This window comes from Oncorhynchus mykiss, chromosome 8, assembly GCF_057628025.1.
Source record: "Oncorhynchus mykiss isolate SJ-2025 chromosome 8, ASM5762802v1, whole genome shotgun sequence".
Lineage (NCBI taxonomy): Eukaryota > Metazoa > Chordata > Actinopteri > Salmoniformes > Salmonidae > Oncorhynchus > Oncorhynchus mykiss.
Genome location: NC_143029.1, coordinates 53,857,221 through 53,873,035, shown reverse-complemented (window position 1 = coordinate 53,873,035; position 15,815 = coordinate 53,857,221). Strand labels below are relative to the sequence as shown.

Sequence of the window (15,815 nt, the reverse complement as noted above, 5' to 3'; positions counted from 1 at the left end):
TGCTATGAGACTGGAAATTGAGCTCAGGTCCATCCTGTTTCCATTGATCATCCTTGAGATGTTTCTTCAACTTGATTGGAGTCCACCTGTGGTAAATTCAAATGATTGGTCATTTCTGCAGCATTGAAGGTACCCAAGAACACAGTGGCTTCCATCACTCTTAAATAGAAGAAGTTTGGAACCACCAAGCCTCTTCCAAGTTCCGGCTGCACACGATAATTCCCGGCTTCTCATGTCTACCTCACATAATATCCCAAATTGAGTTCCACAGAAAGAGCCATAATACCCATTAAATATTTTAAAAATACCTTATTTACGTAAGTTTTCAGACCCTTTGCTATGAGGCTGGAAATTGAGCTCAGGTCCATCCTGTTTCCATTGATCATCCTTGAGATGTTTCTTCAACTTGATTGGAGTCCACCTGTGGTAAATTCAAATGATTGGTCATTTCTGCAGCATTGAAGGTACCCAAGAACACAGTGGCTTCCATCACTCTTAAATGGAAGAAGTTTTGAACCACCAAGCCTCTTCCAAGAGCCGCTGCACACAATAATTCCCGGCTTCTCAAGCCTTATTGTTTAATTAATTGACTAAGTAATTTCTGATTTCATTAGGTTCTGAGAGCGATAAATGTCCCACCCAGCCAAAGTCAGTCACACCCTTAGTTTTCCAATCATTCGGTTTCCGTAGTGTAGTGGTTATCACGTTCGCCTCACACGCGAAAGGTCCCCGGTTCGAGACCGGGCGGAAACACATTTTAACAGATTGGTCCTTCGCACTTCTCAGTATTTGCTATTCAGACTTTAGTTTCAGTAGTGTATTGGTTATCACGTTCGCCTCACACGCGAAAGTCAGTCACACCCATAGTTTCCCAATCATTCGGTTTCCGTAGTGTAGTGGTTATCACGTTCGCCTCACACGCGAAAGGTCCCTGGTTCGAAACCGGGTGGAAACATTTTGTAATATTCAATATTTCCCAATGCCCAGAGGCTAGCATTTGGTTTGAAACAGTTGAGGTTTGTCTAAACCTTGCTGTCTACCTCTCCGACCAGTGGATCAATGTTGCCGTTTTTTTGGGGACCTCCACCATGCGATCTGTATGAATGTGACCAGACTGACAGCTTCTCTGAGCCAGGCAAATTCATTTATCAGGGTCATTGTAATGGATATATCCAAAGAAATGGCAATATAATCCAAGGTAAAACAAACAAAAATGTAGATCGTTTTCTGTCATTTCAGCTGCTTGATGTGATTGTGTGATAGATTTAGTTGGCTGGCTAGCAAAGGAAAAGAAGCTAGCCTGCATAGGTACAGTGCATTCGGAAAGTTTTCAGACCCCTTACTTTTTTCCACATTTTGTTACGTTACAGCCTTATACTAAAATGGATGAAATAAAATAAAATCTATCTACACACAATACCACATAATGACAAAGCGATAGCATATAGTTTTTATTAATGAAAAAAATATTTTAAAAATACCTTATTTACATACATTTTCAGACCCTTTGCTATGAGACTGGAAATTGAGCTCAGGTCCATCCTGTTTCCATTGATCATCCTTGAGATGTTTCTTCAACTTGATTGGAGTCCACCTGTGGTAAATTCAAATGATTGGTCATTTCTGCAGCATTGAAGGTACCCAAGAACACAGTGGCTTCCATCACTCTTAAATAGAAGAAGTTTGGAACCACCAAGCCTCTTCCAAGTTCCGGCTGCACACGATAATTCCCGGCTTCTCATGTCTACCTCACATAATATCCCAAATTGAGTTCCACAGAAAGAGCCATAATACCCATTAAATATTTTAAAAATACCTTATTTACGTAAGTTTTCAGACCCTTTGCTATGAGGCTGGAAATTGAGCTCAGGTCCATCCTGTTTCCATTGATCATCCTTGAGATGTTTCTTCAACTTGATTGGAGTCCACCTGTGGTAAATTCAAATGATTGGTCATTTCTGAAGCATTGAAGGTACCCAAGAACACAGTGGCTTCCATCACTCTTAAATGGAAGAAGTTTTGAACCACCAAGCCTCTTCCAAGAGCCGCTGCACACAATAATTCCCGGCTTCTAAAGCCTTATTGTTTAATTAATTGACTAAGTAATTTCTGATTTCATTAGGTTCTGAGAGCGATAAATGTCCCACCCAGCCAAAGTCAGTCACACCCTTAGTTTTCCAATCATTCGGTTTCCGTAGTGTAGTGGTTATCACGTTCTCCTCACACGCGAAAGGTCCCCGGTTCGAGACCGGGCGGAAACACATTTTAACAGATTGGTCCTTCGCACTTCTCAGTATTTGCTATTCAGAATTTAGTTTCAGTAGTGTATTGGTTATCACGTTCGCCTCACACGCGAAAGTCAGTCACACCCTTAGTTTTCCAATCATTAGGTTTCCGTAGTGTAGTGGTTATCACGTTCGCCTCACACGCGAAAGGTCCCTGGTTCGAAACCGGGTGGAAACATTTTGTAATATTCAATATTTCCCAATGCCCAGAGGCTAGCATTTGGTTTGAAACAGTTGAGGTTTGTCTAAACCTTGCTGTCTACCTCTCCGACCAGTGGATCAATGTTGCCGTTTTTTTGGGGACCTCCACCATGCGATCTGTATGAATGTGACCAGACTGACAGCTTCTCTGAGCCAGGCAAATTCATTTATCAGGGTCATTGTAATGGATATATCCAAAGAAATGGCAATATAATCCAAGGTAAAACAAACAAAAATGTAGATCGTTTTCTGTCATTTCAGCTGCTTGATGTGATTGTGTGATAGATTTAGTTGGCTGGCTAGCAAAGGAAAAGAAGCTAGCCTGCATAGGTACAGTGCATTCGGAAAGTTTTCAGACCCCTTACTTTATTCCACATTTTGTTACGTTACAGCCTTATACTAAAATGGATGAAATAAAATAAAATCTATCTACACACAATACCACATAATGACAAAGCGATAGCATATAGTTTTTATTAATGAAAAAAATATTTTAAAAATACCTTATTTACATACATTTTCAGACCCTTTGCTATGAGACTGGAAATTGAGCTCAGGTCCATCCTGTTTCCATTGATCATCCTTGAGATGTTTCTTCAACTTGATTGGAGTCCACCTGTGGTAAATTCAAATGATTGGTCATTTCTGCAGCATTGAAGGTACCCAAGAACACAGTGGCTTCCATCACTCTTAAATAGAAGAAGTTTGGAACCACCAAGCCTCTTCCAAGTTCCGGCTGCACACGATAATTCCCGGCTTCTCATGTCTACCTCACATAATATCCAAAATTGAGTTCCACAGAAAGAGCCATAATACCCATTAAATATTTTAAAAATACCTTATTTACGTAAGTTTTCAGACCCTTTGCTATGAGGCTGGAAATTGAGCTCAGGTCCATCCTGTTTCCATTGATCATCCTTGAGATGTTTCTTCAACTTGATTGGAGTCCACCTGTGGTAAATTCAAATGATTGGTCATTTCTGCAGCATTGAAGGTACCCAAGAACACAGTGGCTTCCATCACTCTTAAATGGAAGAAGTTTTGAACCACCAAGCCTCTTCCAAGAGCCGCTGCACACAATAATTCCCGGCTTCTCAAGCCTTATTGTTTAATTAATTGACTAAGTAATTTCTGATTTCATTAGGTCCTGAGAGCGATAAATGTCCCACCCAGCCAAAGTCAGTCACACCCTTAGTTTTCCAATCATTCGGTTTCCGTAGTGTAGTGGTTATCACGTTTGCCTCACACGCGAAAGGTCCCCGGTTCGAGACCGGGCGGAAACACATTTTAACAGATTGGTCCTTCGCACTTCTCAGTATTTGCTATTCAGAATTTAGTTTCAGTAGTGTATTGGTTATCACGTTCGCCTCACACGCGAAAGTCAGTCACACCCTTAGTTTTCCAATCATTCGGTTTCCGTAGTGTTGTGGTTATCACGTTCGCCTCACATGCGAAAGGTCCCTGGTTCGAAACCGGGTGGAAACATTTTGTAATATTCAATATTTCCCAATGCCCAGAGGCTAGCATTTGGTTTGAAACAGTTGAGGTTTGTCTAAACCTTGCTGTCTACCTCTCCGACCAGTGGATCAATGTTGCCGTTTTTTTGGGGACCTCCACCATGCGATCTGTATGAATGTGACCAGACTGACAGCTTCTCTGAGCCAGGCAAATTCATTTATCAGGGTCATTGTAATGGATATATCCAAAGAAATGGCAATATAATCCAAGGTAAAACAAACAAAAATGTAGATCGTTTTCTGTCATTTCAGCTGCTTGATGTGATTGTGTGATAGATTTAGTTGGCTGGCTAGCAAAGGAAAAGAAGCTAGCCTGCATAGGTACAGTGCATTCGGAAAGTTTTCAGACCCCTTACTTTTTTCCACATTTTGTTACGTTACAGCCTTATACTAAAATGGATGAAATAAAATAAAATCTATCTACACACAATACCACATAATGACAAAGCGATAGCATATAGTTTTTATTAATGAAAAAAATATTTTAAAAATACCTTATTTACATACATTTTCAGACCCTTTGCTATGAGACTGGAAATTGAGCTCAGGTCCATCCTGTTTCCATTGATCATCCTTGAGATGTTTCTTCAACTTGATTGGAGTCCACCTGTGGTAAATTCAAATGATTGGTCATTTCTGCAGCATTGAAGGTACCCAAGAACACAGTGGCTTCCATCACTCTTAAATAGAAGAAGTTTGGAACCACCAAGCCTCTTCCAAGTTCCGGCTGCACACGATAATTCCCGGCTTCTCATGTCTACCTCACATAATATCCCAAATTGAGTTCCACAGAAAGAGCCATAATACCCATTAAATATTTTAAAAATACCTTATTTACGTAAGTTTTCAGACCCTTTGCTATGAGACTGGAAATTGAGCTCAGGTCCATCCTGTTTCCATTGATCATCCTTGAGATGTTTCTTCAACTTGATTGGAGTCCACCTGTGGTAAATTCAAATGATTGGTCATTTCTGCAGCATTGAAGGTACCCAAGAACACAGTGGCTTCCATCACTCTTAAATAGAAGAAGTTTGGAACCACCAAGCCTCTTCCAAGTTCCGGCTGCACACGATAATTCCCGGCTTCTCATGTCTACCTCACATAATATCCCAATTTGAGTTCCACAGAAAGAGCCATAATACCCATTAAATATTTTAAAAATACCTTATTTACGTAAGTTTTCAGACCCTTCGCTATGAGACTGGAAATTGAGCTCAGGTCCATCCTGTTTCCATTGATCATCCTTGAGATGTTTCTTCAACTTGATTGGAGTCCACCTGTGGTAAATTCAAATGATTGGTCATTTCTGCAGCATTGAAGGTACCCAAGAACACAGTGGCTTCCATCACTCTTAAATGGAAGAAGTTTTGAACCACCAAGCCTCTTCCAAGAGCCGCTGCACACAATAATTCCCGGCTTCTCAAGCCTTATTGTTTAATTAATTGACTAAGTAATTTCTGATTTCAATAGGTTCTGAGAGCGATCAATGTCCCACCCAGCCAAAGTCAGCCACACCCTTAGTATTCCACTCATTGGGTTTCCGTAGTGTAGTGGTTATCACGTTCGACTAACATGCGGAAGGATCCCGGTTCGAGACCGGGCGGAAACACATTTTAACAGATTGGTCCTTCGCACTTCTCAGTATTTGCTATTCAGAATTTAGTTTCAGTAGTGTATTGGTTATCACGTTCGCCTCACACGCGAAAGTCAGTCATACCCTTAGTTTTCCAATCATTCGGTTTCTGTAGTGTAGTGGTTATCACGTTCGCCTCACACGCGAAAGGTCCCCGGTTCGAAACCGGGTGGAAACATTTTGTAATATTCAATATTTCCCAATGCCCAGAGGCTAGCATTTGGTTTGAAACAGTTGAGGTTTGTCTAAACCTTGCTGTCTACCTCTCCGACCAGTGGATCAATGTTGCCGTTTTTTGGGGGACCTCCACCATGCGATCTGTATGAATGTGACCAGACTGACAGCTTCTCTGAGCCAGGCAAATTCATTTATCAGGGTCATTGTAATGGATATATCCAAAGAAATGGCAATATAATCCAAGGTAAAACAAACAAAAATGTAGATCGTTTTCTGTCATTTCAGCTGCTTGATGTGATTGTGTGATAGATTTAGTTGGCTGGCTAGCAAAGGAAAAGAAGCTAGCCTGCATAGGTACAGTGCATTCGGAAAGTTTTCAGACCCCTTACTTTTTTCCACATTTTGTTACGTTACAGCCTTATACTAAAATGGATGAAATAAAATAAAATCTATCTACACACAATACCACATAATGACAAAGCGATAGCATATAGTTTTTATTAATGAAAACAATATTTTAAAAATACCTTATTTACATACATTTTCAGACCCTTTGCTATGAGACTGGAAATTGAGCTCAGGTCCATCCTGTTTCCATTGATCATCCTTGAGATGTTTCTTCAACTTGATTGGAGTCCACCTGTGGTAAATTCAAATGATTGGTCATTTCTGCAGCATTGAAGGTACCCAAGAACACAGTGGCTTCCATCACTCTTAAATGGAAGAAGTTTTGAACCACCAAGCCTCTTCCAAGAGCCGCTGCACACAATAATTCCCGGCTTCTCAAGCCTTATTGTTTAATTAATTGACTAAGTAATTTCTGATTTCATTAGGTTCTGAGAGCGATAAATGTCCCACCCAGCCTAAGTCAGTCACACCCTTAGTTTTCCAATCATTCGGTTTCCGTAGTGTAGTGGTTATCACGTTTGCCTCACACGCGAAAGGTCCCCGGTTCGAGACCGGGCGGAAACACATTTTAACAGATTGGTCCTTCGCACTTCTCAGTATTTGCTATTCAGACTTTAGTTTCAGTAGTGTATTGGTTATCACGTTCGCCTCACACGCGAAAGTCAGTCACACCCTTAGTTTTCCAATCATTCGGTTTCCGTAGTGTAGTGGTTATCACGTTTGCCTCACACGCGAAAGGTCCCCGGTTCGAAACCGGGTGGGAACATTTTGTAATATTCAATATTTCCCAATGCCCAGAGGCTAGCATTTGGTTTGAAACAGTTGAGGTTTGTCTAAACCTTGCTGTCTACCTCTCCGACCAGTGGATCAATGTTGCCGTTTTTTTGGGGACCTCCACCATGCGATCTGTATGAATGTGACCAGACTGACAGCTTCTCTGAGCCAGGCAAATTCATTTATCAGGGTCATTGTAATGGATATATCCAAAGAAATGGCAATATAATCCAAGGTAAAACAAACAAAAATGTAGATCGTTTTCTGTCATTTCAGCTGCTTGATGTGATTGTGTGATAGATTTAGTTGGCTGGCTAGCAAAGGAAAAGAAGCTAGCCTGCATAGGTACAGTGCATTCGGAAAGTTTTCAGACCCCTTACTTTTTTCCACATTTTGTTACGTTACAGCCTTATACTAAAATGGATGAAATAAAATAAAATCTATCTACACACAATACCACATAATGACAAAGCGATAGCATATAGTTTTTATTAATGAAAAAAATATTTTAAAAATACCTTATTTACATACATTTTCAGACCCTTTGCTATGAGACTGGAAATTGAGCTCAGGTCCATCCTGTTTCCATTGATCATCCTTGAGATGTTTCTTCAACTTGATTGGAGTCCACCTGTGGTAAATTCAAATGATTGGTCATTTCTGCAGCATTGAAGGTACCCAAGAACACAGTGGCTTCCATCACTCTTAAATAGAAGAAGTTTGGAACCACCAAGCCTCTTCCAAGTTCCGGCTGCACACGATAATTCCCGGCTTCTCATGTCTACCTCACATAATATCCCAAATTGAGTTCCACAGAAAGAGCCATAATACCCATTAAATATTTTAAAAATACCTTATTTACGTAAGTTTTCAGACCCTTTGCTATGAGACTGGAAATTGAGTTCAGGTCCATCCTGTTTCCATTGATCATCCTTGAGATGTTTCTTCAACTTGATTGGAGTCCACCTGTGGTAAATTCAAATGATTGGTCATTTCTGCAGCATTGAAGGTACCCAAGAACACAGTGGCTTCCATCACTCTTAAATGGAAGAAGTTTTGAACCACCAAGCCTCTTCCAAGAGCCGCTGCACACAATAATTCCCGGCTTCTCAAGCCTTATTGTTTAATTAATTGACTAAGTAATTTCTGATTTCAATAGGTTCTGAGAGCGATCAATGTCCCACCCAGCCAAAGTCAGCCACACCCTTAGTATGCCACTCATTGGGTTTCCGTAGTGTAGTGGTTATCACGTTCGACTAACATGCGGAAGGTCCCCGGTTCGAGACCGGGCGGAAACACATTTTAACAAATTGGTCCTTCGCACTTCTCAGTATTTGCTGTTCAGACATTAGTTTCAGTAGTGTATTGGTTATCATGTTCGCCTCACATGCGAAAGTCAGTCACACCCTTAGTTTTCCAATCATTCAGTTTCCGTAGTGTAGTGGTTATCACGTTCGCCTCACACGCGAAAGGTCCCCGGTTTGAAAACGGGCGGAAACATTTCTTAATATTCAATATTTCCCAATGCCCAGAAGCTAGCATTTGGTTTGAAACAGTGTAGGTTTGTCTAAACCTTGCTGTCTACCTCTCCGACCTGTGGATCAATGTTGCTGTTTTTTTGGGGACCTCCACCATGCGATCTGTATGAATGTGACCAGACTGACAGCTTCTCTGAGCCAGGCAAATTCATTTATCAGGGTCATTGTAATGGATATATCCAAAGAAATGGCAATATAATCCAAGGTAAAACAAACAAAAATGTAGATCGTTTTCTGTCATTTCAGCTGCTTGAAGTGATTGTGTGATAGATTTAGATGGCTGGCAAGCAAAGGAAAAGAAGCTAGCCTGCATAGGTACAGTGCATTCGGAAAGTTTTCAGACCCCTTACTTTTTTCCACATTTTGTTACGTTACAGCCTTATACTAAAATTGATGAATTAAAATAAAATCTATCTACACACAATACCACATAATGACAAAGCGATAACATATCGTTTTTATTAATGAAAAAAATATTTTAAAAATACCTTATTTACATACATTTTCAGACCCTTTGCTATGAGACTGGAAATTGAGCTCAGGTCCATCCTGTTTCCATTGATCATCCTTGAGATGTTTCTTCAACTTGATTGGAGTCCACCTGTGGTAAATTCAAATGATTGGTCATTTCTGCAGCATTGAAGGTACCCAAGAACACAGTGGCTTCCATCACTCTTAAATAGAAGAAGTTTGGAACCACCAAGCCTCTTCCAAGTTCCGGCTGCACACGATAATTCCCGGCTTCTCATGTCTACCTCACATAATATCCCAAATTGAGTACCACAGAAAGAGCCATAATACCCATTAAATATTTTAAAAATACCTTATTTACGTACGTTTTCAGACCCTTTGCTATGAGGCTGGAAATTGAGCTCAGGTCCATCCTGTTTCCATTGATCAACCTTGACATGTTTCTTCAACTTGATTGGAGTCCACCTGTGGTAAATTCAAATGATTGGTCATTTCTGCAGCATTGAAGGTACCCAAGAACACAGTGGCTTCCATCACTCTTAAATGGAAGAAGTTTTGAACCACCAAGCCTCTTCCAAGAGCCGCTGCACACAATAATTCCCGGCTTCTCAAGCCTTATTGTTTAATTAATTGACTAAGTAATTTCTGATTTCATTAGGTTCTGAGAGCGATAAATGTCCCACCCAGCCAAAGTCAGCCACACCCTTACTATTCCACTCATTGGGTTTACGTAGTGTAGTGGTTATCAAGTTCACATTACACGCGTAAGGTCCCCAGTTCGAGACCGGGCGGAAACACATTTTAACAAATTAGTATTTGCTATTCAGACTTTAGTTTCAGTAGTGTATTCGTTATCACGTTCGCCTCACACGCGAAAGTCAGTCACATCCTTAGTTTTCCAATCATTCGGTTTCCGTAGTGTAGTGGTTATCACGTTCGCCTCACACGCGAAAGGTCCCCGGTTCGAAACCGGGCGGAAACATTTTGTAATATTCAATATTTCCCAATGCCCAGAGGTTAGCATTTGGTTTGAAACAGTTGAGGTTTGTCTAAACCTTGCTGTCTACCTCTCCGACCTGTGGATCAATGTTGCCGTTTTTTTGGGGACCTCCACCATGCGATCTGTATGAATGTGACCAGACTGACAGCTTCTCTGAGCCAGGCAAATTCATTTATCAGGGTCATTGTAATGGATATATCCAAAGAAATGGCCATATAATCCAAGGTAAAACAAACAAAAATGTAGATCGTTTTCTGTCATTTCAGCTGCTTGATGTGATTGTGTGATAGATTTAGTTGGCTGGCTAGCAAAGGAAAGAAGCTAGCCTGCATAGGTACAGTGCATTCGGAAAGTTTTCAGACCCCTTACTTTTTTCCACATTTTGTTACGTTACAGCCTTATACTAAAATGGATGAAATAAAATAAAATCTATCTACACACAATACCACATAATGACAAAGCGATAACATATAGTTTTTATTACTGAAAAAAATATTTTAAAAATACCTTATTTACATACATTTTCAGACCCTTTGCTATGAGACTGGAAATTGAGCTCAGGTCCATCCTGTTTCCATTGATCATCCTTGAGATGTTTCTTCAACTTGATTGGAGTCCACCTGTGGTAAATTCAAATGATTGGTCATTTCTGCAGCATTGAAGGTACCCAAGAACACAGTGGCTTCCATCACTCTTAAATAGAAGAAGTTTGGAACCACCAAGCCTCTTCCAAGTTCCGGCTGCACACGATAATTCCCGGCTTCTCATGTCTACCTCACATAATATCCCAAATTGAGTACCACAGAAAGAGCCATAATACCCATTAAATATTTTAAAAATACCTTATTTACGTACGTTTTCAGACCCTTTGCTATGAGGCTGGAAATTGAGCTCAGGTCCATCCTGTTTCCATTGATCAACCTTGACATGTTTCTTCAACTTGATTGGAGTCCACCTGTGGTAAATTCAAATGATTGGTCATTTCTGCAGCATTGAAGGTACCCAAGAACACAGTGGCTTCCATCACTCTTAAATGGAAGAAGTTTTGAACCACCAAGCCTCTTCCAAGAGCCGCTGCACACAATAATTCCCGGCTTCTCAAGCCTTATTGTTTAATTAATTGACTAAGTAATTTCTGATTTCATTAGGTTCTGAGAGCGATAAATGTCCCACCCAGCCAAAGTCAGCCACACCCTTAGTTTTCCACTCATTGGGTTTCCGTAGTGTAGAGGTTATCACGTTCGCCTAACACGCGAAAGTTCCCCGGTTCGAGACCGGGCGGAAACACATTTTAACAAATTGGTCCTTCGCACTTCTCAGTATTTGCTATTCAGACTTTAGTTTCAGTAGTGTATTCGTTATCACGTTCGCCACACACGCGAAAGTCAGTCACACCCTTAGTCTTCCAATCTTTCGGTTTCCGTAGTGTAGTGGTTATCACGTTCGCCTCACAAGCGAAAGGTCTCTGGTTCGAAACCGGGCGGAAACATTTTGTAATATTCAATATCTCCCAATGCCCAGAGGCTAGCATTGGGTTTGAAACAGTTGAGGTTTGTCTAAACCTTGCTGTCTACCTCTCCGACCTGTGGATCAATGTTGCCGTTTTTTTGGGGACCTCCACCATGCGATCTGTATGAATGTGACCAGACTGACAGCTTCTCTGAGCCAGGCAAATTCATTTATCAGGGTCATTGTAATGGATATATCCAAAGAAATGGCAATATAATCCAAGGTAAAACAAACAAAAATGTAGATTGTTTTCTGTCATTTCAGTTGCTTGATGTGATTGTGTGATAGATTTAGTTGGCTGGCTAGCAAAGGAAAAGAAGCTAGCCTGCATAGGTACAGTGCATTCGGAAAGTTTTCAGACCCCTTACTTTTTTCCACATTTTGTTACGTTACAGCCTTATACTAAAATGGATGAAATAAAATAAAAATCTATCTACACACAATACCACATAATGACAAAGCGATAACATATAGTTTTTATTAATGAAAAAAATATTTTAAAAATACCTTATTTACATACATTTTCAGACCCTTTGCTATGAGGCTGGAAATTGAGCTCAGGTCCATCCTGTTTCCATTGATCATCCTTGAGATGTTTCTTCAACTTGATTGGAGTCCACCTGTGGTAAATTCAAATGATTGGTCATTTCTGCAGCATTGAAGGTACCCAAGAACACAGTGGCTTCCATCACTCTTAAATGGAAGAAGTTTTGAACCACCAAGCCTCTTCCAAGAGCCGATGCACATAATAATTCCCGGCTTCTCAAGCCTTATTGTTTAATTAATTGACTAAGTAATTTCTGATATCATTAGGTTCTGAGAGCGATAAATGTCCCACCCAGCCAAAGTCAGCCACACCCTTAGTTTTCCACTCATTGGGTTTCCGTAGTGTAGAGGTTATCACGTACGCCTAACACGCGAAAGGTCCCCGGTTCGAGACCGGGCGGAAACACATTTTAACAAATTGGTCCTTCGCACTTCTCAGTATTTGCTATTCAGACTTTAGTTTCAGTAGTGTATTGGTTATCACGTTCGCCTCACACGCGAAAGTCAGTGACACCCTTAGTTTTCCAATCATTCGGTTTCCGTAGTGTAGTGGTTATCACGTTCGCCTCACACGCGAAAGGTCCCCGGTTCGAAACCGGGCGGAAACATTTTGTAATATTCAATATTTCCCAATGCCCAGAGGCTAGCATTTGGTTTGAAACAGTTGAGGTTTGTCTAAACCTTGCTGTCTACCTCTCCGACCTGTGGATCAATGTTGCCGTTTTTTTGGGGACCTCCACCATGAGATCTGTATGAATGTGACCAGACTGACAGCTTCTCTGAGCCAGGCAAATTCATTTATCAGGGTCATTGTAATGGATATATCCAAAGAAATGGCAATATAATCCAAGGTAAAACAAACAAAAATGTAGATCGTTTTCTGTCATTTCAGCTGCTTGATGTGATTGTGTGATAGATTTAGTTGGCTGGCTAGCAAAGGAAAAGAAGCTAGCCAGCATAGGTACAGTGCATTCGGAAAGTTTTCAGACCCCTTACATTTTTCCACATTTTGTTACGTTACAGCCTTATACTAAAATGGATGAAATAAAATAAAATCTATCTACACACAATACCACATAATGACAAAGCGATAACATATCGTTTTTATTAATGAAAAAAATATTTTAAAAATACCTTATTTACATACATTTTCAGACCCTTTGCTATGAGGCTGGAAATTGAGCTCAGGTCCATCCTGTTTCCATTGATCATCCTTGAGATGTTTCTTCAACTTGATTGGAGTCCACCTGTGGTAAATTCAAATGATTGGTCATTTCTGCAGCATTGAAGGTACCCAAGAACACAGTGGCTTCCATCACTCTTAAATGGAAGAAGTTTTGAACCACCAAGCCTCTTCCAAGAGCCGCTGCACACAATAATTCCCGGCTTCTCAAGCCTTATTGTTTAATTAATTGACTAAGTAATTTCTGATTTCATTAGATTCTGAGAGCGATAAATGTCCCACCCAGCCAAAGTCAGCCACACCCTTAGTACTCCACTCATTGGGTTTCCGTAGTGTAGTGGTTATCACGTTCGCCTAACACGCGAAAGATCCCCGGTTCGAGACCGGACGGAAACACATTTTAACAAATTGGTCCTTCGCACTTCTCAGTATTTGCTATTCAGACTTTAGTTTCAGTAGTGTATTGGTTATCACGTTCGCCTCACACGCGAAAGTCAGTCACACCCTTAGTTTTCCAAAAGTTCGGTTTCCGTAGTGTAGTGGTTATCACGTTTGCCTCACACGCGAAAGGTCCCCGGTTCGAATCCGGGCGGAAACATTTTGTAATATTCAATATTTCCCAATGCCAAAAGGCTAGCATTTGGTTTGAAACTGTTGAGGTTTGTCTAAACCTTGCTGTCTACCTCTCCGACCTGTGGATCAATGTTGCCGTTTTTTTGGGGACCTCCACCATGTGATCTGTATGAATGTGACCAGACTGACAGCTTCTCTGAGCCAGGCAAATTCATTTATCAGGGTCATTGTAATGGATATATCCAAAGAAATGGCAATATAATCCAAGGTAAAACAAACAAAAATGTAGATCGTTTTCTGTCATTTCAGCTGCTTGATGTGATTGTGTGATAGATTTAGTTGGCTGGCTAGCAAAGGAAAAGAAGCTAGCCTGCTTAGGTACAGTGCATTCAGAAAGTTTTCAGACCCCTTACTTTTTTCCACATTTTGTTACGTTACAGCCTTATACTAAAATGGATGAAATAAAATAAAATCTATCCACACACAATACCACATAATGACAAAGCGATAGCATATAGTTTTTATTAATGAAAAAAATATTTTAAAAATACCTTATTTACATACATTTTCAGACCCTTTGCTATGAGGCTGGAAATTGAGCTCAGGTCCATCCTGTTTCCATTGATCATCCTTGAGATGTTTCTTCAACTTGATTGGAGTCCACCTGTGGTAAATTCAAATGATTGGTCATTTCTGCAGCATTGAAGGTACCCAAGAACACAGTGGCTTCCATCACTCTTAAATAGAAGAAGTTTGGAACCACCAAGCCTCTTCCAAGTTCCGGCTGCACACGATAATTCCCGGCTTCTCATGTCTACCTCACATAATATCCCAAATTGAGTTCCACAGAAAGAGCCATAATACCCATTAAATATTTTAAAAATACCTTATTTACGTACGTTTTCAGACCCTTTGCTATGAGGCTGGAAATTGAGCTCAGGTCCATCCTGTTTCCATTGATCATCCTTGAGATGTTTCTTCAACTTGATTGGAGTCCACCTGTGGTAAATTCAAATGATTGGTCATTTCTGCAGCATTGAAGGTACCCAAGAACACAGTGGCTTCCATCACTCTTAAATGGAATAAGTTTTGAACCACCAAGCCTCTTCCAAGAGCCGCTGCACACAATAATTCCCGGCTTCTCAAGCCTTATTGTTTAATTAATTGACTAAGTAATTTCTGATTTCATTAGGTTCTGAGAGCGATAAATGTCCCACCCAGCCAAAGTCAGCCACACCCTTAGTACTCCACTCAATGGGTTTCCGTAGTGTAGTGGTTATCACGTTCGCCTAACACGCGAAAGGTCCCCGGTTCGAGACCGGGCGGAATCACATTTTAACAAATTGGTCCTTCGCACTTCTCAGTATTTGCTATTCAGACTTTAGTTTCAGTAGTGTATTGGTTATCACGTTCGCCTCACACGCGAAAGTCAGTGACACCCTTAGTTTTCCAATCATTCGGTTTCCGTAGTGTAGTGGTTATCACGTTCGCCTCACACGCGAAAGGTCCCCGGTTCGAAACCGGGCGGAAACATTTTGTAATATTCAATATTTCCCAATGCCCAGAGGTTAGCATTTGGTTTGAAACAGTTGAGGTTTGTCTAAACCTTGCTGTCTACCTCTCCGACCTGTGGATCAATGTTGCCGTTTTTTTGGGGACCTCCACCATGAGATCTGTATGAATGTGACCAGACTGACAGCTTCTCTGAGCCAGGCAAATTCATTTATCAGGGTCATTGTAATGGATATATCCAAAGAAATGGCAATATAATCCAAGGTAAAACAAACAAAAATGTAGATTGTTTTCTGTCATTTCAGTTGCTTGATGTGATTGTGTGATAGATTTAGTTGGCTGGCTAGCAAAGGAAAAGAAGCTAGCCTGCATAGGTACAGTGCATTCGGAAAGTTTTCAGACCCCTTACTTTTTTCCACATTTTGTTACGTTACAGCCTTATACTAAAATGGATGAAATAAAATAAAATCTATCTACACACAATACCA

General features: G+C 40.6%; 5 non-coding genes across 5 annotated transcripts; all 5 read left to right on the top strand.

Annotated features, from left to right (window-relative positions):
- The first annotated feature begins 680 nt into the window (after window positions 1-680).
- trnav-cac (transfer RNA valine (anticodon CAC)) lies at window positions 681-753 on the top strand. Its single transcript has one exon. It is a non-coding gene; the product is annotated as a tRNA-Val (tRNA).
- Window positions 754-9,913: 9,160 nt separating this feature from the next.
- Window positions 9,914-9,986, top strand: trnav-cac (transfer RNA valine (anticodon CAC)). Its single transcript has one exon. It is a non-coding gene; the product is annotated as a tRNA-Val (tRNA).
- Window positions 9,987-12,594: 2,608 nt separating this feature from the next.
- trnav-cac (transfer RNA valine (anticodon CAC)) lies at window positions 12,595-12,667 on the top strand. Its single transcript has one exon. It is a non-coding gene; the product is annotated as a tRNA-Val (tRNA).
- Window positions 12,668-13,767: 1,100 nt separating this feature from the next.
- trnav-cac (transfer RNA valine (anticodon CAC)) lies at window positions 13,768-13,840 on the top strand. The gene has a single exon. It is a non-coding gene; the product is annotated as a tRNA-Val (tRNA).
- Window positions 13,841-15,275: 1,435 nt separating this feature from the next.
- trnav-cac (transfer RNA valine (anticodon CAC)) lies at window positions 15,276-15,348 on the top strand. The gene has a single exon. It is a non-coding gene; the product is annotated as a tRNA-Val (tRNA).
- The last annotated feature ends 467 nt before the right edge of the window (window positions 15,349-15,815 follow it).